Below are 26,440 nucleotides of genomic sequence, written 5' to 3'. Positions count from 1 at the left end.
AAAGTAAAGAGTGGCATGAGGGGATGAGTCAAGTCCAGTGAAGCAGGCTTGATCACAGCTGCAAAAATATGGAGCGCTTCACGGATTTGCGTGTCATCCTTTCGCAGGGGCCATGCTAATCTTCTCTGTATCGATCCAATTTTAGTATATGTGCTGCCTTAGCAAGCACAAGCCCGCTGGCCCGCTCAAGGCATATGTACACCTCGGGTTCCAGCGAGCTATCACCAAGGTGGTAGGGCCCAGCGAGCCATCTCGCCGCTGCAAACCTTGCTGGGCACAATGATTGATGCAACAGCTCAATGAGTTCAGGGATGGGGCATCTTAGAGCTTTAGGGTTCACATATGGCCAATTCCGCCATGATGTATGAGAGCATCTCCTGACAGAATGGGGTGGGCAGACTTATCGACGGTACCAAAATACACGATCTGAACGGGCCGTGTCCTCCAGGTTTTCGAGAAAAAAATGAGTTGGCAGAAAAGCGGAAAGCGCTTTGCTGTCTGTGCCAAGGTTGCATGCGCTCGATGTAACTGGACACGATCTGCAGCAGGAGGAGTTAATCCTCTGGAGACATGGAGACATTGAGGCATAGCCCCTCGGCCAGGCGTCCCAAAAAAACCACCAAAAAAAACGGGGAAGGATTTCGCATATTTGTTCTTGAATTATCCTTTGATTTTTTCCCTCTGAATCGGTCTACTTTCAGCATGGGCACTGCCTTAACATGGCGACAGGGCGCGGCGCGTTTGAGGCATATGTACCCCTGGGGTCCCGGCAAGTCCTCACCAAGGTGGTAGGGCCCAGAGAGCCATTTCGCCACTTTGCAAACCTTGTTCATCAGTGTAGCCTGCCTCTCCGTAGGATAAATATCCACAGATTTTGTCATTCATGAATTGGGCTATCATGCAATCAAACTAATCAAGGGTTCTAGGCTTTGATGGGTTGCTGTTGTGCAGTTTCATTGTGCTGTTCTCATGATTGCTAGGCAACTGGCAGCCGTGCCTAGGGTCTTGAGGTTCAGTCACACCACATGTAGCCCTTTACACGTATGCCTACTTGGCATATGTAACTCTTTAGGTATTTACAGCACCGCTGGTTACTGTATGATGCAAATGTGAAAACTAATCATAAGTAGAAGTTTATTTTAGCTCCAGTTTGCTCTGTGTGGATGTATTGTTCTGTTCCAGCGATGTTCTGTGACTCAACCTCGGGAAAACTGAGAGTGCCCTATAGACATTGGAGATGCACCAGTTCTTGACACAGGAGAACAAGAAGGAAAGTAAAGAGTGGCATGAGGGGATGAGTCAAGTCCAGTGAAGCAGGCTTGATCACAGCTGCAAAAATATGGAGCGCTTCACGGATTTGCGTGTCATCCTTTCGCAGGGGCCATGCTAATCTTCTCTGTATCGATCCAATTTTAGTATATGTGCTGCCTTAGCAAGCACAAGCCCGCTGGCCCGCTCAAGGCATATGTACACCTCGGGTTCCAGCGAGCTATCACCAAGGTGGTAGGGCCCAGCGAGCCATCTCGCCGCTGCAAACCTTGCTGGGCACAATGATTGATGCAACAGCTCAATGAGTTCAGGGATGGGGCATCTTAGAGCTTTAGGGTTCACATATGGCCAATTCCGCCATGATGTATGAGAGCATCTCCTGACAGAATGGGGTGGGCAGACTTATCGACGGTACCAAAATACACGATCTGAACGGGCCGTGTCCTCCAGGTTTTCGAGAAAAAAATGAGTTGGCAGAAAAGCGGAAAGCGCTTTGCTGTCTGTGCCAAGGTTGCATGCGCTCGATGTAACTGGACACGATCTGCAGCAGGAGGAGTTAATCCTCTGGAGACATGGAGACATTGAGGCATAGCCCCTCGGCCAGGCGTCCCAAAAAAACCACCAAAAAAAACGGGGAAGGATTTCGCATATTTGTTCTTGAATTATCCTTTGATTTTTTCCCTCTGAATCGGTCTACTTTCAGCATGGGCACTGCCTTAACATGGCGACAGGGCGCGGCGCGTTTGAGGCATATGTACCCCTGGGGTCCCGGCAAGTCCTCACCAAGGTGGTAGGGCCCAGAGAGCCATTTCGCCACTTTGCAAACCTTGTTCATCAGTGTAGCCTGCCTCTCCGTAGGATAAATATCCACAGATTTTGTCATTCATGAATTGGGCTATCATGCAATCAAACTAATCAAGGGTTCTAGGCTTTGATGGGTTGCTGTTGTGCAGTTTCATTGTGCTGTTCTCATGATTGCTAGGCAACTGGCAGCCGTGCCTAGGGTCTTGAGGTTCAGTCACACCACATGTAGCCCTTTACACGTATGCCTACTTGGCATATGTAACTCTTTAGGTATTTACAGCACCGCTGGTTACTGTATGATGCAAATGTGAAAACTAATCATAAGTAGAAGTTTATTTTAGCTCCAGTTTGCTCTGTGTGGATGTATTGTTCTGTTCCAGCGATGTTCTGTGACTCAACCTCGGGAAAACTGAGAGTGCCCTATAGACATTGGAGATGCACCAGTTCTTGACACAGGAGAACAAGAAGGAAAGTAAAGAGTGGCATGAGGGGATGAGTCAAGTCCAGTGAAGCAGGCTTGATCACAGCTGCAAAAATATGGAGCGCTTCACGGATTTGCGTGTCATCCTTTCGCAGGGGCCATGCTAATCTTCTCTGTATCGATCCAATTTTAGTATATGTGCTGCCTTAGCAAGCACAAGCCCGCTGGCCCGCTCAAGGCATATGTACACCTCGGGTTCCAGCGAGCTATCACCAAGGTGGTAGGGCCCAGCGAGCCATCTCGCCGCTGCAAACCTTGCTGGGCACAATGATTGATGCAACAGCTCAATGAGTTCAGGGATGGGGCATCTTAGAGCTTTAGGGTTCACATATGGCCAATTCCGCCATGATGTATGAGAGCATCTACTGACAGAATGGGGTGGGCAGACTTATCGACGGTACCAAAATACACGATCTGAACGGGCCGTGTCCTCCAGGTTTTCGAGAAAAAAATGAGTTGGCAGAAAAGCGGAAAGCGCTTTGCTGTCTGTGCCAAGGTTGCATGCGCTCGATGTAACTGGACACGATCTGCAGCAGGAGGAGTTAATCCTCTGGAGACATGGAGACATTGAGGCATAGCCCCTCGGCCAGGCGTCCCAAAAAAACCACCAAAAAAAACGGGGAAGGATTTCGCATATTTGTTCTTGAATTATCCTTTGATTTTTTCCCTCTGAATCGGTCTACTTTCAGCATGGGCACTGCCTTAACATGGCGACAGGGCGCGGCGCGTTTGAGGCATATGTACCCCTGGGGTCCCGGCAAGTCCTCACCAAGGTGGTAGGGCCCAGAGAGCCATTTCGCCACTTTGCAAACCTTGTTCATCAGTGTAGCCTGCCTCTCCGTAGGATAAATATCCACAGATTTTGTCATTCATGAATTGGGCTATCATGCAATCAAACTAATCAAGGGTTCTAGGCTTTGATGGGTTGCTGTTGTGCAGTTTCATTGTGCTGTTCTCATGATTGCTAGGCAACTGGCAGCCGTGCCTAGGGTCTTGAGGTTCAGTCACACCACATGTAGCCCTTTACACGTATGCCTACTTGGCATATGTAACTCTTTAGGTATTTACAGCACCGCTGGTTACTGTATGATGCAAATGTGAAAACTAATCATAAGTAGAAGTTTATTTTAGCTCCAGTTTGCTCTGTGTGGATGTATTGTTCTGTTCCAGCGATGTTCTGTGACTCAACCTCGGGAAAACTGAGAGTGCCCTATAGACATTGGAGATGCACCAGTTCTTGACACAGGAGAACAAGAAGGAAAGTAAAGAGTGGCATGAGGGGATGAGTCAAGTCCAGTGAAGCAGGCTTGATCACAGCTGCAAAAATATGGAGCGCTTCACGGATTTGCGTGTCATCCTTTCGCAGGGGCCATGCTAATCTTCTCTGTATCGATCCAATTTTAGTATATGTGCTGCCTTAGCAAGCACAAGCCCGCTGGCCCGCTCAAGGCATATGTACACCTCGGGTTCCAGCGAGCTATCACCAAGGTGGTAGGGCCCAGCGAGCCATCTCGCCGCTGCAAACCTTGCTGGGCACAATGATTGATGCAACAGCTCAATGAGTTCAGGGATGGGGCATCTTAGAGCTTTAGGGTTCACATATGGCCAATTCCGCCATGATGTATGAGAGCATCTACTGACAGAATGGGGTGGGCAGACTTATCGACGGTACCAAAATACACGATCTGAACGGGCCGTGTCCTCCAGGTTTTCGAGAAAAAAATGAGTTGGCAGAAAAGCGGAAAGCGCTTTGCTGTCTGTGCCAAGGTTGCATGCGCTCGATGTAACTGGACACGATCTGCAGCAGGAGGAGTTAATCCTCTGGAGACATGGAGACATTGAGGCATAGCCCCTCGGCCAGGCGTCCCAAAAAAACCACCAAAAAAAACGGGGAAGGATTTCGCATATTTGTTCTTGAATTATCCTTTGATTTTTTCCCTCTGAATCGGTCTACTTTCAGCATGGGCACTGCCTTAACATGGCGACAGGGCGCGGCGCGTTTGAGGCATATGTACCCCTGGGGTCCCGGCAAGTCCTCACCAAGGTGGTAGGGCCCAGAGAGCCATTTCGCCACTTTGCAAACCTTGTTCATCAGTGTAGCCTGCCTCTCCGTAGGATAAATATCCACAGATTTTGTCATTCATGAATTGGGCTATCATGCAATCAAACTAATCAAGGGTTCTAGGCTTTGATGGGTTGCTGTTGTGCAGTTTCATTGTGCTGTTCTCATGATTGCTAGGCAACTGGCAGCCGTGCCTAGGGTCTTGAGGTTCAGTCACACCACATGTAGCCCTTTACACGTATGCCTACTTGGCATATGTAACTCTTTAGGTATTTACAGCACCGCTGGTTACTGTATGATGCAAATGTGAAAACTAATCATAAGTAGAAGTTTATTTTAGCTCCAGTTTGCTCTGTGTGGATGTATTGTTCTGTTCCAGCGATGTTCTGTGACTCAACCTCGGGAAAACTGAGAGTGCCCTATAGACATTGGAGATGCACCAGTTCTTGACACAGGAGAACAAGAAGGAAAGTAAAGAGTGGCATGAGGGGATGAGTCAAGTCCAGTGAAGCAGGCTTGATCACAGCTGCAAAAATATGGAGCGCTTCACGGATTTGCGTGTCATCCTTTCGCAGGGGCCATGCTAATCTTCTCTGTATCGATCCAATTTTAGTATATGTGCTGCCTTAGCAAGCACAAGCCCGCTGGCCCGCTCAAGGCATATGTACACCTCGGGTTCCAGCGAGCTATCACCAAGGTGGTAGGGCCCAGCGAGCCATCTCGCCGCTGCAAACCTTGCTGGGCACAATGATTGATGCAACAGCTCAATGAGTTCAGGGATGGGGCATCTTAGAGCTTTAGGGTTCACATATGGCCAATTCCGCCATGATGTATGAGAGCATCTCCTGACAGAATGGGGTGGGCAGACTTATCGACGGTACCAAAATACACGATCTGAACGGGCCGTGTCCTCCAGGTTTTCGAGAAAAAAATGAGTTGGCAGAAAAGCGGAAAGCGCTTTGCTGTCTGTGCCAAGGTTGCATGCGCTCGATGTAACTGGACACGATCTGCAGCAGGAGGAGTTAATCCTCTGGAGACATGGAGACATTGAGGCATAGCCCCTCGGCCAGGCGTCCCAAAAAAACCACCAAAAAAAACGGGGAAGGATTTCGCATATTTGTTCTTGAATTATCCTTTGATTTTTTCCCTCTGAATCGGTCTACTTTCAGCATGGGCACTGCCTTAACATGGCGACAGGGCGCGGCGCGTTTGAGGCATATGTACCCCTGGGGTCCCGGCAAGTCCTCACCAAGGTGGTAGGGCCCAGAGAGCCATTTCGCCACTTTGCAAACCTTGTTCATCAGTGTAGCCTGCCTCTCCGTAGGATAAATATCCACAGATTTTGTCATTCATGAATTGGGCTATCATGCAATCAAACTAATCAAGGGTTCTAGGCTTTGATGGGTTGCTGTTGTGCAGTTTCATTGTGCTGTTCTCATGATTGCTAGGCAACTGGCAGCCGTGCCTAGGGTCTTGAGGTTCAGTCACACCACATGTAGCCCTTTACACGTATGCCTACTTGGCATATGTAACTCTTTAGGTATTTACAGCACCGCTGGTTACTGTATGATGCAAATGTGAAAACTAATCATAAGTAGAAGTTTATTTTAGCTCCAGTTTGCTCTGTGTGGATGTATTGTTCTGTTCCAGCGATGTTCTGTGACTCAACCTCGGGAAAACTGAGAGTGCCCTATAGACATTGGAGATGCACCAGTTCTTGACACAGGAGAACAAGAAGGAAAGTAAAGAGTGGCATGAGGGGATGAGTCAAGTCCAGTGAAGCAGGCTTGATCACAGCTGCAAAAATATGGAGCGCTTCACGGATTTGCGTGTCATCCTTTCGCAGGGGCCATGCTAATCTTCTCTGTATCGATCCAATTTTAGTATATGTGCTGCCTTAGCAAGCACAAGCCCGCTGGCCCGCTCAAGGCATATGTACACCTCGGGTTCCAGCGAGCTATCACCAAGGTGGTAGGGCCCAGCGAGCCATCTCGCCGCTGCAAACCTTGCTGGGCACAATGATTGATGCAACAGCTCAATGAGTTCAGGGATGGGGCATCTTAGAGCTTTAGGGTTCACATATGGCCAATTCCGCCATGATGTATGAGAGCATCTCCTGACAGAATGGGGTGGGCAGACTTATCGACGGTACCAAAATACACGATCTGAACGGGCCGTGTCCTCCAGGTTTTCGAGAAAAAAATGAGTTGGCAGAAAAGCGGAAAGCGCTTTGCTGTCTGTGCCAAGGTTGCATGCGCTCGATGTAACTGGACACGATCTGCAGCAGGAGGAGTTAATCCTCTGGAGACATGGAGACATTGAGGCATAGCCCCTCGGCCAGGCGTCCCAAAAAAACCACCAAAAAAAACGGGGAAGGATTTCGCATATTTGTTCTTGAATTATCCTTTGATTTTTTCCCTCTGAATCGGTCTACTTTCAGCATGGGCACTGCCTTAACATGGCGACAGGGCGCGGCGCGTTTGAGGCATATGTACCCCTGGGGTCCCGGCAAGTCCTCACCAAGGTGGTAGGGCCCAGAGAGCCATTTCGCCACTTTGCAAACCTTGTTCATCAGTGTAGCCTGCCTCTCCGTAGGATAAATATCCACAGATTTTGTCATTCATGAATTGGGCTATCATGCAATCAAACTAATCAAGGGTTCTAGGCTTTGATGGGTTGCTGTTGTGCAGTTTCATTGTGCTGTTCTCATGATTGCTAGGCAACTGGCAGCCGTGCCTAGGGTCTTGAGGTTCAGTCACACCACATGTAGCCCTTTACACGTATGCCTACTTGGCATATGTAACTCTTTAGGTATTTACAGCACCGCTGGTTACTGTATGATGCAAATGTGAAAACTAATCATAAGTAGAAGTTTATTTTAGCTCCAGTTTGCTCTGTGTGGATGTATTGTTCTGTTCCAGCGATGTTCTGTGACTCAACCTCGGGAAAACTGAGAGTGCCCTATAGACATTGGAGATGCACCAGTTCTTGACACAGGAGAACAAGAAGGAAAGTAAAGAGTGGCATGAGGGGATGAGTCAAGTCCAGTGAAGCAGGCTTGATCACAGCTGCAAAAATATGGAGCGCTTCACGGATTTGCGTGTCATCCTTTCGCAGGGGCCATGCTAATCTTCTCTGTATCGATCCAATTTTAGTATATGTGCTGCCTTAGCAAGCACAAGCCCGCTGGCCCGCTCAAGGCATATGTACACCTCGGGTTCCAGCGAGCTATCACCAAGGTGGTAGGGCCCAGCGAGCCATCTCGCCGCTGCAAACCTTGCTGGGCACAATGATTGATGCAACAGCTCAATGAGTTCAGGGATGGGGCATCTTAGAGCTTTAGGGTTCACATATGGCCAATTCCGCCATGATGTATGAGAGCATCTCCTGACAGAATGGGGTGGGCAGACTTATCGACGGTACCAAAATACACGATCTGAACGGGCCGTGTCCTCCAGGTTTTCGAGAAAAAAATGAGTTGGCAGAAAAGCGGAAAGCGCTTTGCTGTCTGTGCCAAGGTTGCATGCGCTCGATGTAACTGGACACGATCTGCAGCAGGAGGAGTTAATCCTCTGGAGACATGGAGACATTGAGGCATAGCCCCTCGGCCAGGCGTCCCAAAAAAACCACCAAAAAAAACGGGGAAGGATTTCGCATATTTGTTCTTGAATTATCCTTTGATTTTTTCCCTCTGAATCGGTCTACTTTCAGCATGGGCACTGCCTTAACATGGCGACAGGGCGCGGCGCGTTTGAGGCATATGTACCCCTGGGGTCCCGGCAAGTCCTCACCAAGGTGGTAGGGCCCAGAGAGCCATTTCGCCACTTTGCAAACCTTGTTCATCAGTGTAGCCTGCCTCTCCGTAGGATAAATATCCACAGATTTTGTCATTCATGAATTGGGCTATCATGCAATCAAACTAATCAAGGGTTCTAGGCTTTGATGGGTTGCTGTTGTGCAGTTTCATTGTGCTGTTCTCATGATTGCTAGGCAACTGGCAGCCGTGCCTAGGGTCTTGAGGTTCAGTCACACCACATGTAGCCCTTTACACGTATGCCTACTTGGCATATGTAACTCTTTAGGTATTTACAGCACCGCTGGTTACTGTATGATGCAAATGTGAAAACTAATCATAAGTAGAAGTTTATTTTAGCTCCAGTTTGCTCTGTGTGGATGTATTGTTCTGTTCCAGCGATGTTCTGTGACTCAACCTCGGGAAAACTGAGAGTGCCCTATAGACATTGGAGATGCACCAGTTCTTGACACAGGAGAACAAGAAGGAAAGTAAAGAGTGGCATGAGGGGATGAGTCAAGTCCAGTGAAGCAGGCTTGATCACAGCTGCAAAAATATGGAGCGCTTCACGGATTTGCGTGTCATCCTTTCGCAGGGGCCATGCTAATCTTCTCTGTATCGATCCAATTTTAGTATATGTGCTGCCTTAGCAAGCACAAGCCCGCTGGCCCGCTCAAGGCATATGTACACCTCGGGTTCCAGCGAGCTATCACCAAGGTGGTAGGGCCCAGCGAGCCATCTCGCCGCTGCAAACCTTGCTGGGCACAATGATTGATGCAACAGCTCAATGAGTTCAGGGATGGGGCATCTTAGAGCTTTAGGGTTCACATATGGCCAATTCCGCCATGATGTATGAGAGCATCTCCTGACAGAATGGGGTGGGCAGACTTATCGACGGTACCAAAATACACGATCTGAACGGGCCGTGTCCTCCAGGTTTTCGAGAAAAAAATGAGTTGGCAGAAAAGCGGAAAGCGCTTTGCTGTCTGTGCCAAGGTTGCATGCGCTCGATGTAACTGGACACGATCTGCAGCAGGAGGAGTTAATCCTCTGGAGACATGGAGACATTGAGGCATAGCCCCTCGGCCAGGCGTCCCAAAAAAACCACCAAAAAAAACGGGGAAGGATTTCGCATATTTGTTCTTGAATTATCCTTTGATTTTTTCCCTCTGAATCGGTCTACTTTCAGCATGGGCACTGCCTTAACATGGCGACAGGGCGCGGCGCGTTTGAGGCATATGTACCCCTGGGGTCCCGGCAAGTCCTCACCAAGGTGGTAGGGCCCAGAGAGCCATTTCGCCACTTTGCAAACCTTGTTCATCAGTGTAGCCTGCCTCTCCGTAGGATAAATATCCACAGATTTTGTCATTCATGAATTGGGCTATCATGCAATCAAACTAATCAAGGGTTCTAGGCTTTGATGGGTTGCTGTTGTGCAGTTTCATTGTGCTGTTCTCATGATTGCTAGGCAACTGGCAGCCGTGCCTAGGGTCTTGAGGTTCAGTCACACCACATGTAGCCCTTTACACGTATGCCTACTTGGCATATGTAACTCTTTAGGTATTTACAGCACCGCTGGTTACTGTATGATGCAAATGTGAAAACTAATCATAAGTAGAAGTTTATTTTAGCTCCAGTTTGCTCTGTGTGGATGTATTGTTCTGTTCCAGCGATGTTCTGTGACTCAACCTCGGGAAAACTGAGAGTGCCCTATAGACATTGGAGATGCACCAGTTCTTGACACAGGAGAACAAGAAGGAAAGTAAAGAGTGGCATGAGGGGATGAGTCAAGTCCAGTGAAGCAGGCTTGATCACAGCTGCAAAAATATGGAGCGCTTCACGGATTTGCGTGTCATCCTTTCGCAGGGGCCATGCTAATCTTCTCTGTATCGATCCAATTTTAGTATATGTGCTGCCTTAGCAAGCACAAGCCCGCTGGCCCGCTCAAGGCATATGTACACCTCGGGTTCCAGCGAGCTATCACCAAGGTGGTAGGGCCCAGCGAGCCATCTCGCCGCTGCAAACCTTGCTGGGCACAATGATTGATGCAACAGCTCAATGAGTTCAGGGATGGGGCATCTTAGAGCTTTAGGGTTCACATATGGCCAATTCCGCCATGATGTATGAGAGCATCTCCTGACAGAATGGGGTGGGCAGACTTATCGACGGTACCAAAATACACGATCTGAACGGGCCGTGTCCTCCAGGTTTTCGAGAAAAAAATGAGTTGGCAGAAAAGCGGAAAGCGCTTTGCTGTCTGTGCCAAGGTTGCATGCGCTCGATGTAACTGGACACGATCTGCAGCAGGAGGAGTTAATCCTCTGGAGACATGGAGACATTGAGGCATAGCCCCTCGGCCAGGCGTCCCAAAAAAACCACCAAAAAAAACGGGGAAGGATTTCGCATATTTGTTCTTGAATTATCCTTTGATTTTTTCCCTCTGAATCGGTCTACTTTCAGCATGGGCACTGCCTTAACATGGCGACAGGGCGCGGCGCGTTTGAGGCATATGTACCCCTGGGGTCCCGGCAAGTCCTCACCAAGGTGGTAGGGCCCAGAGAGCCATTTCGCCACTTTGCAAACCTTGTTCATCAGTGTAGCCTGCCTCTCCGTAGGATAAATATCCACAGATTTTGTCATTCATGAATTGGGCTATCATGCAATCAAACTAATCAAGGGTTCTAGGCTTTGATGGGTTGCTGTTGTGCAGTTTCATTGTGCTGTTCTCATGATTGCTAGGCAACTGGCAGCCGTGCCTAGGGTCTTGAGGTTCAGTCACACCACATGTAGCCCTTTACACGTATGCCTACTTGGCATATGTAACTCTTTAGGTATTTACAGCACCGCTGGTTACTGTATGATGCAAATGTGAAAACTAATCATAAGTAGAAGTTTATTTTAGCTCCAGTTTGCTCTGTGTGGATGTATTGTTCTGTTCCAGCGATGTTCTGTGACTCAACCTCGGGAAAACTGAGAGTGCCCTATAGACATTGGAGATGCACCAGTTCTTGACACAGGAGAACAAGAAGGAAAGTAAAGAGTGGCATGAGGGGATGAGTCAAGTCCAGTGAAGCAGGCTTGATCACAGCTGCAAAAATATGGAGCGCTTCACGGATTTGCGTGTCATCCTTTCGCAGGGGCCATGCTAATCTTCTCTGTATCGATCCAATTTTAGTATATGTGCTGCCTTAGCAAGCACAAGCCCGCTGGCCCGCTCAAGGCATATGTACACCTCGGGTTCCAGCGAGCTATCACCAAGGTGGTAGGGCCCAGCGAGCCATCTCGCCGCTGCAAACCTTGCTGGGCACAATGATTGATGCAACAGCTCAATGAGTTCAGGGATGGGGCATCTTAGAGCTTTAGGGTTCACATATGGCCAATTCCGCCATGATGTATGAGAGCATCTCCTGACAGAATGGGGTGGGCAGACTTATCGACGGTACCAAAATACACGATCTGAACGGGCCGTGTCCTCCAGGTTTTCGAGAAAAAAATGAGTTGGCAGAAAAGCGGAAAGCGCTTTGCTGTCTGTGCCAAGGTTGCATGCGCTCGATGTAACTGGACACGATCTGCAGCAGGAGGAGTTAATCCTCTGGAGACATGGAGACATTGAGGCATAGCCCCTCGGCCAGGCGTCCCAAAAAAACCACCAAAAAAAACGGGGAAGGATTTCGCATATTTGTTCTTGAATTATCCTTTGATTTTTTCCCTCTGAATCGGTCTACTTTCAGCATGGGCACTGCCTTAACATGGCGACAGGGCGCGGCGCGTTTGAGGCATATGTACCCCTGGGGTCCCGGCAAGTCCTCACCAAGGTGGTAGGGCCCAGAGAGCCATTTCGCCACTTTGCAAACCTTGTTCATCAGTGTAGCCTGCCTCTCCGTAGGATAAATATCCACAGATTTTGTCATTCATGAATTGGGCTATCATGCAATCAAACTAATCAAGGGTTCTAGGCTTTGATGGGTTGCTGTTGTGCAGTTTCATTGTGCTGTTCTCATGATTGCTAGGCAACTGGCAGCCGTGCCTAGGGTCTTGAGGTTCAGTCACACCACATGTAGCCCTTTACACGTATGCCTACTTGGCATATGTAACTCTTTAGGTATTTACAGCACCGCTGGTTACTGTATGATGCAAATGTGAAAACTAATCATAAGTAGAAGTTTATTTTAGCTCCAGTTTGCTCTGTGTGGATGTATTGTTCTGTTCCAGCGATGTTCTGTGACTCAACCTCGGGAAAACTGAGAGTGCCCTATAGACATTGGAGATGCACCAGTTCTTGACACAGGAGAACAAGAAGGAAAGTAAAGAGTGGCATGAGGGGATGAGTCAAGTCCAGTGAAGCAGGCTTGATCACAGCTGCAAAAATATGGAGCGCTTCACGGATTTGCGTGTCATCCTTTCGCAGGGGCCATGCTAATCTTCTCTGTATCGATCCAATTTTAGTATATGTGCTGCCTTAGCAAGCACAAGCCCGCTGGCCCGCTCAAGGCATATGTACACCTCGGGTTCCAGCGAGCTATCACCAAGGTGGTAGGGCCCAGCGAGCCATCTCGCCGCTGCAAACCTTGCTGGGCACAATGATTGATGCAACAGCTCAATGAGTTCAGGGATGGGGCATCTTAGAGCTTTAGGGTTCACATATGGCCAATTCCGCCATGATGTATGAGAGCATCTCCTGACAGAATGGGGTGGGCAGACTTATCGACGGTACCAAAATACACGATCTGAACGGGCCGTGTCCTCCAGGTTTTCGAGAAAAAAATGAGTTGGCAGAAAAGCGGAAAGCGCTTTGCTGTCTGTGCCAAGGTTGCATGCGCTCGATGTAACTGGACACGATCTGCAGCAGGAGGAGTTAATCCTCTGGAGACATGGAGACATTGAGGCATAGCCCCTCGGCCAGGCGTCCCAAAAAAACCACCAAAAAAAACGGGGAAGGATTTCGCATATTTGTTCTTGAATTATCCTTTGATTTTTTCCCTCTGAATCGGTCTACTTTCAGCATGGGCACTGCCTTAACATGGCGACAGGGCGCGGCGCGTTTGAGGCATATGTACCCCTGGGGTCCCGGCAAGTCCTCACCAAGGTGGTAGGGCCCAGAGAGCCATTTCGCCACTTTGCAAACCTTGTTCATCAGTGTAGCCTGCCTCTCCGTAGGATAAATATCCACAGATTTTGTCATTCATGAATTGGGCTATCATGCAATCAAACTAATCAAGGGTTCTAGGCTTTGATGGGTTGCTGTTGTGCAGTTTCATTGTGCTGTTCTCATGATTGCTAGGCAACTGGCAGCCGTGCCTAGGGTCTTGAGGTTCAGTCACACCACATGTAGCCCTTTACACGTATGCCTACTTGGCATATGTAACTCTTTAGGTATTTACAGCACCGCTGGTTACTGTATGATGCAAATGTGAAAACTAATCATAAGTAGAAGTTTATTTTAGCTCCAGTTTGCTCTGTGTGGATGTATTGTTCTGTTCCAGCGATGTTCTGTGACTCAACCTCGGGAAAACTGAGAGTGCCCTATAGACATTGGAGATGCACCAGTTCTTGACACAGGAGAACAAGAAGGAAAGTAAAGAGTGGCATGAGGGGATGAGTCAAGTCCAGTGAAGCAGGCTTGATCACAGCTGCAAAAATATGGAGCGCTTCACGGATTTGCGTGTCATCCTTTCGCAGGGGCCATGCTAATCTTCTCTGTATCGATCCAATTTTAGTATATGTGCTGCCTTAGCAAGCACAAGCCCGCTGGCCCGCTCAAGGCATATGTACACCTCGGGTTCCAGCGAGCTATCACCAAGGTGGTAGGGCCCAGCGAGCCATCTCGCCGCTGCAAACCTTGCTGGGCACAATGATTGATGCAACAGCTCAATGAGTTCAGGGATGGGGCATCTTAGAGCTTTAGGGTTCACATATGGCCAATTCCGCCATGATGTATGAGAGCGTCTCCTGACAGAATGGGGTGGGCAGACTTATCGACGGTACCAAAATACACGATCTGAACGGGCCGTGTCCTCCAGGTTTTCGAGAAAAAAATGAGTTGGCAGAAAAGCGGAAAGCGCTTTGCTGTCTGTGCCAAGGTTGCATGCGCTCGATGTAACTGGACACGATCTGCAGCAGGAGGAGTTAATCCTCTGGAGACATGGAGACATTGAGGCATAGCCCCTCGGCCAGGCGTCCCAAAAAAACCACCAAAAAAAACGGGGAAGGATTTCGCATATTTGTTCTTGAATTATCCTTTGATTTTTTCCCTCTGAATCGGTCTACTTTCAGCATGGGCACTGCCTTAACATGGCGACAGGGCGCGGCGCGTTTGAGGCATATGTACCCCTGGGGTCCCGGCAAGTCCTCACCAAGGTGGTAGGGCCCAGAGAGCCATTTCGCCACTTTGCAAACCTTGTTCATCAGTGTAGCCTGCCTCTCCGTAGGATAAATATCCACAGATTTTGTCATTCATGAATTGGGCTATCATGCAATCAAACTAATCAAGGGTTCTAGGCTTTGATGGGTTGCTGTTGTGCAGTTTCATTGTGCTGTTCTCATGATTGCTAGGCAACTGGCAGCCGTGCCTAGGGTCTTGAGGTTCAGTCACACCACATGTAGCCCTTTACACGTATGCCTACTTGGCATATGTAACTCTTTAGGTATTTACAGCACCGCTGGTTACTGTATGATGCAAATGTGAAAACTAATCATAAGTAGAAGTTTATTTTAGCTCCAGTTTGCTCTGTGTGGATGTATTGTTCTGTTCCAGCGATGTTCTGTGACTCAACCTCGGGAAAACTGAGAGTGCCCTATAGACATTGGAGATGCACCAGTTCTTGACACAGGAGAACAAGAAGGAAAGTAAAGAGTGGCATGAGGGGATGAGTCAAGTCCAGTGAAGCAGGCTTGATCACAGCTGCAAAAATATGGAGCGCTTCACGGATTTGCGTGTCATCCTTTCGCAGGGGCCATGCTAATCTTCTCTGTATCGATCCAATTTTAGTATATGTGCTGCCTTAGCAAGCACAAGCCCGCTGGCCCGCTCAAGGCATATGTACACCTCGGGTTCCAGCGAGCTATCACCAAGGTGGTAGGGCCCAGCGAGCCATCTCGCCGCTGCAAACCTTGCTGGGCACAATGATTGATGCAACAGCTCAATGAGTTCAGGGATGGGGCATCTTAGAGCTTTAGGGTTCACATATGGCCAATTCCGCCATGATGTATGAGAGCGTCTCCTGACAGAATGGGGTGGGCAGACTTATCGACGGTACCAAAATACACGATCTGAACGGGCCGTGTCCTCCAGGTTTTCGAGAAAAAAATGAGTTGGCAGAAAAGCGGAAAGCGCTTTGCTGTCTGTGCCAAGGTTGCATGCGCTCGATGTAACTGGACACGATCTGCAGCAGGAGGAGTTAATCCTCTGGAGACATGGAGACATTGAGGCATAGCCCCTCGGCCAGGCGTCCCAAAAAAACCACCAAAAAAAACGGGGAAGGATTTCGCATATTTGTTCTTGAATTATCCTTTGATTTTTTCCCTCTGAATCGGTCTACTTTCAGCATGGGCACTGCCTTAACATGGCGACAGGGCGCGGCGCGTTTGAGGCATATGTACCCCTGGGGTCCCGGCAAGTCCTCACCAAGGTGGTAGGGCCCAGAGAGCCATTTCGCCACTTTGCAAACCTTGTTCATCAGTGTAGCCTGCCTCTCCGTAGGATAAATATCCACAGATTTTGTCATTCATGAATTGGGCTATCATGCAATCAAACTAATCAAGGGTTCTAGGCTTTGATGGGTTGCTGTTGTGCAGTTTCATTGTGCTGTTCTCATGATTGCTAGGCAACTGGCAGCCGTGCCTAGGGTCTTGAGGTTCAGTCACACCACATGTAGCCCTTTACACGTATGCCTACTTGGCATATGTAACTCTTTAGGTATTTACAGCACCGCTGGTTACTGTATGATGCAAATGTGAAAACTAATCATAAGTAGAAGTTTATTTTAGCTCCAGTTTGCTCTGTGTGGATGTATTGTTCTGTTCCAGCGATGTTCTGTGACTCAACCTCGGGAAAACTGAGAGTGCCCTATAGACATTGGAGATGCACCAGTTCTTGACACAGGAGAACAAGAAGGAAAGTAAAGAGTGGCATGAGGGGATGAGTCAAGTCCAGTGAAGCAGGCTTGATCACAGCTGCAAAAATATGGAGCGCTTCACGGATTTGCGTGTCATCCTTTCGCAGGGGCCATGCTAATCTTCTCTGTATCGATCCAATTTTAGTATATGTGCTGCCTTAGCAAGCACAAGCCCGCTGGCCCGCTCAAGGCATATGTACACCTCGGGTTCCAGCGAGCTATCACCAAGGTGGTAGGGCCCAGCGAGCCATCTCGCCGCTGCAAACCTTGCTGGGCACAATGATTGATGCAACAGCTCAATGAGTTCAGGGATGGGGCATCTTAGAGCTTTAGGGTTCACATATGGCCAATTCCGCCATGATGTATGAGAGCGTCTCCTGACAGAATGGGGTGGGCAGACTTATCGACGGTACCAAAATACACGATCTGAACGGGCCGTGTCCTCCAGGTTTTCGAGAAAAAAATGAGTTGGCAGAAAAGCGGAAAGCGCTTTGCTGTCTGTGCCAAGGTTGCATGCGCTCGATGTAACTGGACACGATCTGCAGCAGGAGGAGTTAATCCTCTGGAGACATGGAGACATTGAGGCATAGCCCCTCGGCCAGGCGTCCCAAAAAAACCACCAAAAAAAACGGGGAAGGATTTCGCATATTTGTTCTTGAATTATCCTTTGATTTTTTCCCTCTGAATCGGTCTACTTTCAGCATGGGCACTGCCTTAACATGGCGACAGGGCGCGGCGCGTTTGAGGCATATGTACCCCTGGGGTCCCGGCAAGTCCTCACCAAGGTGGTAGGGCCCAGAGAGCCATTTCGCCACTTTGCAAACCTTGTTCATCAGTGTAGCCTGCCTCTCCGTAGGATAAATATCCACAGATTTTGTCATTCATGAATTGGGCTATCATGCAATCAAACTAATCAAGGGTTCTAGGCTTTGATGGGTTGCTGTTGTGCAGTTTCATTGTGCTGTTCTCATGATTGCTAGGCAACTGGCAGCCGTGCCTAGGGTCTTGAGGTTCAGTCACACCACATGTAGCCCTTTACACGTATGCCTACTTGGCATATGTAACTCTTTAGGTATTTACAGCACCGCTGGTTACTGTATGATGCAAATGTGAAAACTAATCATAAGTAGAAGTTTATTTTAGCTCCAGTTTGCTCTGTGTGGATGTATTGTTCTGTTCCAGCGATGTTCTGTGACTCAACCTCGGGAAAACTGAGAGTGCCCTATAGACATTGGAGATGCACCAGTTCTTGACACAGGAGAACAAGAAGGAAAGTAAAGAGTGGCATGAGGGGATGAGTCAAGTCCAGTGAAGCAGGCTTGATCACAGCTGCAAAAATATGGAGCGCTTCACGGATTTGCGTGTCATCCTTTCGCAGGGGCCATGCTAATCTTCTCTGTATCGATCCAATTTTAGTATATGTGCTGCCTTAGCAAGCACAAGCCCGCTGGCCCGCTCAAGGCATATGTACACCTCGGGTTCCAGCGAGCTATCACCAAGGTGGTAGGGCCCAGCGAGCCATCTCGCCGCTGCAAACCTTGCTGGGCACAATGATTGATGCAACAGCTCAATGAGTTCAGGGATGGGGCATCTTAGAGCTTTAGGGTTCACATATGGCCAATTCCGCCATGATGTATGAGAGCGTCTCCTGACAGAATGGGGTGGGCAGACTTATCGACGGTACCAAAATACACGATCTGAACGGGCCGTGTCCTCCAGGTTTTCGAGAAAAAAATGAGTTGGCAGAAAAGCGGAAAGCGCTTTGCTGTCTGTGCCAAGGTTGCATGCGCTCGATGTAACTGGACACGATCTGCAGCAGGAGGAGTTAATCCTCTGGAGACATGGAGACATTGAGGCATAGCCCCTCGGCCAGGCGTCCCAAAAAAACCACCAAAAAAAACGGGGAAGGATTTCGCATATTTGTTCTTGAATTATCCTTTGATTTTTTCCCTCTGAATCGGTCTACTTTCAGCATGGGCACTGCCTTAACATGGCGACAGGGCGCGGCGCGTTTGAGGCATATGTACCCCTGGGGTCCCGGCAAGTCCTCACCAAGGTGGTAGGGCCCAGAGAGCCATTTCGCCACTTTGCAAACCTTGTTCATCAGTGTAGCCTGCCTCTCCGTAGGATAAATATCCACAGATTTTGTCATTCATGAATTGGGCTATCATGCAATCAAACTAATCAAGGGTTCTAGGCTTTGATGGGTTGCTGTTGTGCAGTTTCATTGTGCTGTTCTCATGATTGCTAGGCAACTGGCAGCCGTGCCTAGGGTCTTGAGGTTCAGTCACACCACATGTAGCCCTTTACACGTATGCCTACTTGGCATATGTAACTCTTTAGGTATTTACAGCACCGCTGGTTACTGTATGATGCAAATGTGAAAACTAATCATAAGTAGAAGTTTATTTTAGCTCCAGTTTGCTCTGTGTGGATGTATTGTTCTGTTCCAGCGATGTTCTGTGACTCAACCTCGGGAAAACTGAGAGTGCCCTATAGACATTGGAGATGCACCAGTTCTTGACACAGGAGAACAAGAAGGAAAGTAAAGAGTGGCATGAGGGGATGAGTCAAGTCCAGTGAAGCAGGCTTGATCACAGCTGCAAAAATATGGAGCGCTTCACGGATTTGCGTGTCATCCTTTCGCAGGGGCCATGCTAATCTTCTCTGTATCGATCCAATTTTAGTATATGTGCTGCCTTAGCAAGCACAAGCCCGCTGGCCCGCTCAAGGCATATGTACACCTCGGGTTCCAGCGAGCTATCACCAAGGTGGTAGGGCCCAGCGAGCCATCTCGCCGCTGCAAACCTTGCTGGGCACAATGATTGATGCAACAGCTCAATGAGTTCAGGGATGGGGCATCTTAGAGCTTTAGGGTTCACATATGGCCAATTCCGCCATGATGTATGAGAGCGTCTCCTGACAGAATGGGGTGGGCAGACTTATCGACGGTACCAAAATACACGATCTGAACGGGCCGTGTCCTCCAGGTTTTCGAGAAAAAAATGAGTTGGCAGAAAAGCGGAAAGCGCTTTGCTGTCTGTGCCAAGGTTGCATGCGCTCGATGTAACTGGACACGATCTGCAGCAGGAGGAGTTAATCCTCTGGAGACATGGAGACATTGAGGCATAGCCCCTCGGCCAGGCGTCCCAAAAAAACCACCAAAAAAAACGGGGAAGGATTTTGCATATTTGTTCTTGAATTATCCTTTGATTTTTTCCCTCTGAATCGGTCTACTTTCAGCATGGGCACTGCCTTAACATGGCGACAGGGCGCGGCGCGTTTGAGGCATATGTACCCCTGGGGTCCCGGCAAGTCCTCACCAAGGTGGTAGGGCCCAGAGAGCCATTTCGCCACTTTGCAAACCTTGTTCATCAGTGTAGCCTGCCTCTCCGTAGGATAAATATCCACAGATTTTGTCATTCATGAATTGGGCTATCATGCAATCAAACTAATCAAGGGTTCTAGGCTTTGATGGGTTGCTGTTGTGCAGTTTCATTGTGCTGTTCTCATGATTGCTAGGCAACTGGCAGCCGTGCCTAGGGTCTTGAGGTTCAGTCACACCACATGTAGCCCTTTACACGTATGCCTACTTGGCATATGTAACTCTTTAGGTATTTACAGCACCGCTGGTTACTGTATGATGCAAATGTGAAAACTAATCATAAGTAGAAGTTTATTTTAGCTCCAGTTTGCTCTGTGTGGATGTATTGTTCTGTTCCAGCGATGTTCTGTGACTCAACCTCGGGAAAACTGAGAGTGCCCTATAGACATTGGAGATGCACCAGTTCTTGACACAGGAGAACAAGAAGGAAAGTAAAGAGTGGCATGAGGGGATGAGTCAAGTCCAGTGAAGCAGGCTTGATCACAGCTGCAAAAATATGGAGCGCTTCACGGATTTGCGTGTCATCCTTTCGCAGGGGCCATGCTAATCTTCTCTGTATCGATCCAATTTTAGTATATGTGCTGCCTTAGCAAGCACAAGCCCGCTGGCCCGCTCAAGGCATATGTACACCTCGGGTTCCAGCGAGCTATCACCAAGGTGGTAGGGCCCAGCGAGCCATCTCGCCGCTGCAAACCTTGCTGGGCACAATGATTGATGCAACAGCTCAATGAGTTCAGGGATGGGGCATCTTAGAGCTTTAGGGTTCACATATGGCCAATTCCGCCATGATGTATGAGAGCGTCTCCTGACAGAATGGGGTGGGCAGACTTATCGACGGTACCAAAATACACGATCTGAACGGGCCGTGTCCTCCAGGTTTTCGAGAAAAAAATGAGTTGGCAGAAAAGCGGAAAGCGCTTTGCTGTCTGTGCCAAGGTTGCATGCGCTCGATGTAACTGGACACGATCTGCAGCAGGAGGAGTTAATCCTCTGGAGACATGGAGACATTGAGGCATAGCCCCTCGGCCAGGCGTCCCAAAAAAACCACCAAAAAAAACGGGGAAGGATTTCGCATATTTGTTCTTGAATTATCCTTTGATTTTTTCCCTCTGAATCGGTCTACTTTCAGCATGGGCACTGCCTTAACATGGCGACAGGGCGCGGCGCGTTTGAGGCATATGTACCCCTGGGGTCCCGGCAAGTCCTCACCAAGGTGGTAGGGCCCAGAGAGCCATTTCGCCACTTTGCAAACCTTGTTCATCAGTGTAGCCTGCCTCTCCGTAGGATAAATATCCACAGATTTTGTCATTCATGAATTGGGCTATCATGCAATCAAACTAATCAAGGGTTCTAGGCTTTGATGGGTTGCTGTTGTGCAGTTTCATTGTGCTGTTCTCATGATTGCTAGGCAACTGGCAGCCGTGCCTAGGGTCTTGAGGTTCAGTCACACCACATGTAGCCCTTTACACGTATGCCTACTTGGCATATGTAACTCTTTAGGTATTTACAGCACCGCTGGTTACTGTATGATGCAAATGTGAAAACTAATCATAAGTAGAAGTTTATTTTAGCTCCAGTTTGCTCTGTGTGGATGTATTGTTCTGTTCCAGCGATGTTCTGTGACTCAACCTCGGGAAAACTGAGAGTGCCCTATAGACATTGGAGATGCACCAGTTCTTGACACAGGAGAACAAGAAGGAAAGTAAAGAGTGGCATGAGGGGATGAGTCAAGTCCAGTGAAGCAGGCTTGATCACAGCTGCAAAAATATGGAGCGCTTCACGGATTTGCGTGTCATCCTTTCGCAGGGGCCATGCTAATCTTCTCTGTATCGATCCAATTTTAGTATATGTGCTGCCTTAGCAAGCACAAGCCCGCTGGCCCGCTCAAGGCATATGTACACCTCGGGTTCCAGCGAGCTATCACCAAGGTGGTAGGGCCCAGCGAGCCATCTCGCCGCTGCAAACCTTGCTGGGCACAATGATTGATGCAACAGCTCAATGAGTTCAGGGATGGGGCATCTTAGAGCTTTAGGGTTCACATATGGCCAATTCCGCCATGATGTATGAGAGCGTCTCCTGACAGAATGGGGTGGGCAGACTTATCGACGGTACCAAAATACACGATCTGAACGGGCCGTGTCCTCCAGGTTTTCGAGAAAAAAATGAGTTGGCAGAAAAGCGGAAAGCGCTTTGCTGTCTGTGCCAAGGTTGCATGCGCTCGATGTAACTGGACACGATCTGCAGCAGGAGGAGTTAATCCTCTGGAGACATGGAGACATTGAGGCATAGCCCCTCGGCCAGGCGTCCCAAAAAAACCACCAAAAAAAACGGGGAAGGATTTCGCATATTTGTTCTTGAATTATCCTTTGATTTTTTCCCTCTGAATCGGTCTACTTTCAGCATGGGCACTGCCTTAACATGGCGACAGGGCGCGGCGCGTTTGAGGCATATGTACCCCTGGGGTCCCGGCAAGTCCTCACCAAGGTGGTAGGGCCCAGAGAGCCATTTCGCCACTTTGCAAACCTTGTTCATCAGTGTAGCCTGCCTCTCCGTAGGATAAATATCCACAGATTTTGTCATTCATGAATTGGGCTATCATGCAATCAAACTAATCAAGGGTTCTAGGCTTTGATGGGTTGCTGTTGTGCAGTTTCATTGTGCTGTTCTCATGATTGCTAGGCAACTGGCAGCCGTGCCTAGGGTCTTGAGGTTCAGTCACACCACATGTAGCCCTTTACACGTATGCCTACTTGGCATATGTAACTCTTTAGGTATTTACAGCACCGCTGGTTACTGTATGATGCAAATGTGAAAACTAATCATAAGTAGAAGTTTATTTTAGCTCCAGTTTGCTCTGTGTGGATGTATTGTTCTGTTCCAGCGATGTTCTGTGACTCAACCTCGGGAAAACTGAGAGTGCCCTATAGACATTGGAGATGCACCAGTTCTTGACACAGGAGAACAAGAAGGAAAGTAAAGAGTGGCATGAGGGGATGAGTCAAGTCCAGTGAAGCAGGCTTGATCACAGCTGCAAAAATATGGAGCGCTTCACGGATTTGCGTGTCATCCTTTCGCAGGGGCCATGCTAATCTTCTCTGTATCGATCCAATTTTAGTATATGTGCTGCCTTAGCAAGCACAAGCCCGCTGGCCCGCTCAAGGCATATGTACACCTCGGGTTCCAGCGAGCTATCACCAAGGTGGTAGGGCCCAGCGAGCCATCTCGCCGCTGCAAACCTTGCTGGGCACAATGATTGATGCAACAGCTCAATGAGTTCAGGGATGGGGCATCTTAGAGCTTTAGGGTTCACATATGGCCAATTCCGCCATGATGTATGAGAGCGTCTACTGACAGAATGGGGTGGGCAGACTTATCGACGGTACCAAAATACACGATCTGAACGGGCCGTGTCCTCCAGGTTTTCGAGAAAAAAATGAGTTGGCAGAAAAGCGGAAAGCGCTTTGCTGTCTGTGCCAAGGTTGCATGCGCTCGATGTAACTGGACACGATCTGCAGCAGGAGGAGTTAATCCTCTGGAGACATGGAGACATTGAGGCATAGCCCCTCGGCCAGGCGTCCCAAAAAAACCACCAAAAAAAACGGGGAAGGATTTCGCATATTTGTTCTTGAATTATCCTTTGATTTTTTCCCTCTGAATCGGTCTACTTTCAGCATGGGCACTGCCTTAACATGGCGACAGGGCGCGGCGCGTTTGAGGCATATGTACCCCTGGGGTCCCGGCAAGTCCTCACCAAGGTGGTAGGGCCCAGAGAGCCATTTCGCCACTTTGCAAACCTTGTTCATCAGTGTAGCCTGCCTCTCCGTAGGATAAATATCCACAGATTTTGTCATTCATGAATTGGGCTATCATGCAATCAAACTAATCAAGGGTTCTAGGCTTTGATGGGTTGCTGTTGTGCAGTTTCATTGTGCTGTTCTCATGATTGCTAGGCAACTGGCAGCCGTGCCTAGGGTCTTGAGGTTCAGTCACACCACATGTAGCCCTTTACACGTATGCCTACTTGGCATATGTAACTCTTTAGGTATTTACAGCACCGCTGGTTACTGTATGATGCAAATGTGAAAACTAATCATAAGTAGAAGTTTATTTTAGCTCCAGTTTGCTCTGTGTGGATGTATTGTTCTGTTCCAGCGATGTTCTGTGACTCAACCTCGGGAAAACTGAGAGTGCCCTATAGACATTGGAGATGCACCAGTTCTTGACACAGGAGAACAAGAAGGAAAGTAAAGAGTGGCATGAGGGGATGAGTCAAGTCCAGTGAAGCAGGCTTGATCACAGCTGCAAAAATATGGAGCGCTTCACGGATTTGCGTGTCATCCTTTCGCAGGGGCCATGCTAATCTTCTCTGTATCGATCCAATTTTAGTATATGTGCTGCCTTAGCAAGCACAAGCCCGCTGGCCCGCTCAAGGCATATGTACACCTCGGGTTCCAGCGAGCTATCACCAAGGTGGTAGGGCCCAGCGAGCCATCTCGCCGCTGCAAACCTTGCTGGGCACAATGATTGATGCAACAGCTCAATGAGTTCAGGGATGGGGCATCTTAGAGCTTTAGGGTTCACATATGGCCAATTCCGCCATGATGTATGAGAGCGTCTACTGACAGAATGGGGTGGGCAGACTTATCGACGGTACCAAAATACACGATCTGAACGGGCCGTGTCCTCCAGGTTTTCGAGAAAAAAATGAGTTGGCAGAAAAGCGGAAAGCGCTTTGCTGTCTGTGCCAAGGTTGCATGCGCTCGATGTAACTGGACACGATCTGCAGCAGGAGGAGTTAATCCTCTGGAGACATGGAGACATTGAGGCATAGCCCCTCGGCCAGGCGTCCCAAAAAAACCACCAAAAAAAACGGGGAAGGATTTCGCATATTTGTTCTTGAATTATCCTTTGATTTTTTCCCTCTGAATCGGTCTACTTTCAGCATGGGCACTGCCTTAACATGGCGACAGGGCGCGGCGCGTTTGAGGCATATGTACCCCTGGGGTCCCGGCAAGTCCTCACCAAGGTGGTAGGGCCCAGAGAGCCATTTCGCCACTTTGCAAACCTTGTTCATCAGTGTAGCCTGCCTCTCCGTAGGATAAATATCCACAGATTTTGTCATTCATGAATTGGGCTATCATGCAATCAAACTAATCAAGGGTTCTAGGCTTTGATGGGTTGCTGTTGTGCAGTTTCATTGTGCTGTTCTCATGATTGCTAGGCAACTGGCAGCCGTGCCTAGGGTCTTGAGGTTCAGTCACACCACATGTAGCCCTTTACACGTATGCCTACTTGGCATATGTAACTCTTTAGGTATTTACAGCACCGCTGGTTACTGTATGATGCAAATGTGAAAACTAATCATAAGTAGAAGTTTATTTTAGCTCCAGTTTGCTCTGTGTGGATGTATTGTTCTGTTCCAGCGATGTTCTGTGACTCAACCTCGGGAAAACTGAGAGTGCCCTATAGACATTGGAGATGCACCAGTTCTTGACACAGGAGAACAAGAAGGAAAGTAAAGAGTGGCATGAGGGGATGAGTCAAGTCCAGTGAAGCAGGCTTGATCACAGCTGCAAAAATATGGAGCGCTTCACGGATTTGCGTGTCATCCTTTCGCAGGGGCCATGCTAATCTTCTCTGTATCGATCCAATTTTAGTATATGTGCTGCCTTAGCAAGCACAAGCCCGCTGGCCCGCTCAAGGCATATGTACACCTCGGGTTCCAGCGAGCTATCACCAAGGTGGTAGGGCCCAGCGAGCCATCTCGCCGCTGCAAACCTTGCTGGGCACAATGATTGATGCAACAGCTCAATGAGTTCAGGGATGGGGCATCTTAGAGCTTTAGGGTTCACATATGGCCAATTCCGCCATGATGTATGAGAGCGTCTACTGACAGAATGGGGTGGGCAGACTTATCGACGGTACCAAAATACACGATCTGAACGGGCCGTGTCCTCCAGGTTTTCGAGAAAAAAATGAGTTGGCAGAAAAGCGGAAAGCGCTTTGCTGTCTGTGCCAAGGTTGCATGCGCTCGATGTAACTGGACACGATCTGCAGCAGGAGGAGTTAATCCTCTGGAGACATGGAGACATTGAGGCATAGCCCCTCGGCCAGGCGTCCCAAAAAAACCACCAAAAAAAACGGGGAAGGATTTCGCATATTTGTTCTTGAATTATCCTTTGATTTTTTCCCTCTGAATCGGTCTACTTTCAGCATGGGCACTGCCTTAACATGGCGACAGGGCGCGGCGCGTTTGAGGCATATGTACCCCTGGGGTCCCGGCAAGTCCTCACCAAGGTGGTAGGGCCCAGAGAGCCATTTCGCCACTTTGCAAACCTTGTTCATCAGTGTAGCCTGCCTCTCCGTAGGATAAATATCCACAGATTTTGTCATTCATGAATTGGGCTATCATGCAATCAAACTAATCAAGGGTTCTAGGCTTTGATGGGTTGCTGTTGTGCAGTTTCATTGTGCTGTTCTCATGATTGCTAGGCAACTGGCAGCCGTGCCTAGGGTCTTGAGGTTCAGTCAC

This window comes from Abramis brama (genome assembly GCF_963993115.1).
Source record: "Abramis brama genome assembly, chromosome: 10".
NCBI lineage: Eukaryota > Metazoa > Chordata > Actinopteri > Cypriniformes > Leuciscidae > Abramis > Abramis brama.
The sequence above is the reverse complement of the archived record's forward strand: the minus strand, read 5'-3'. Positions refer to the sequence as shown.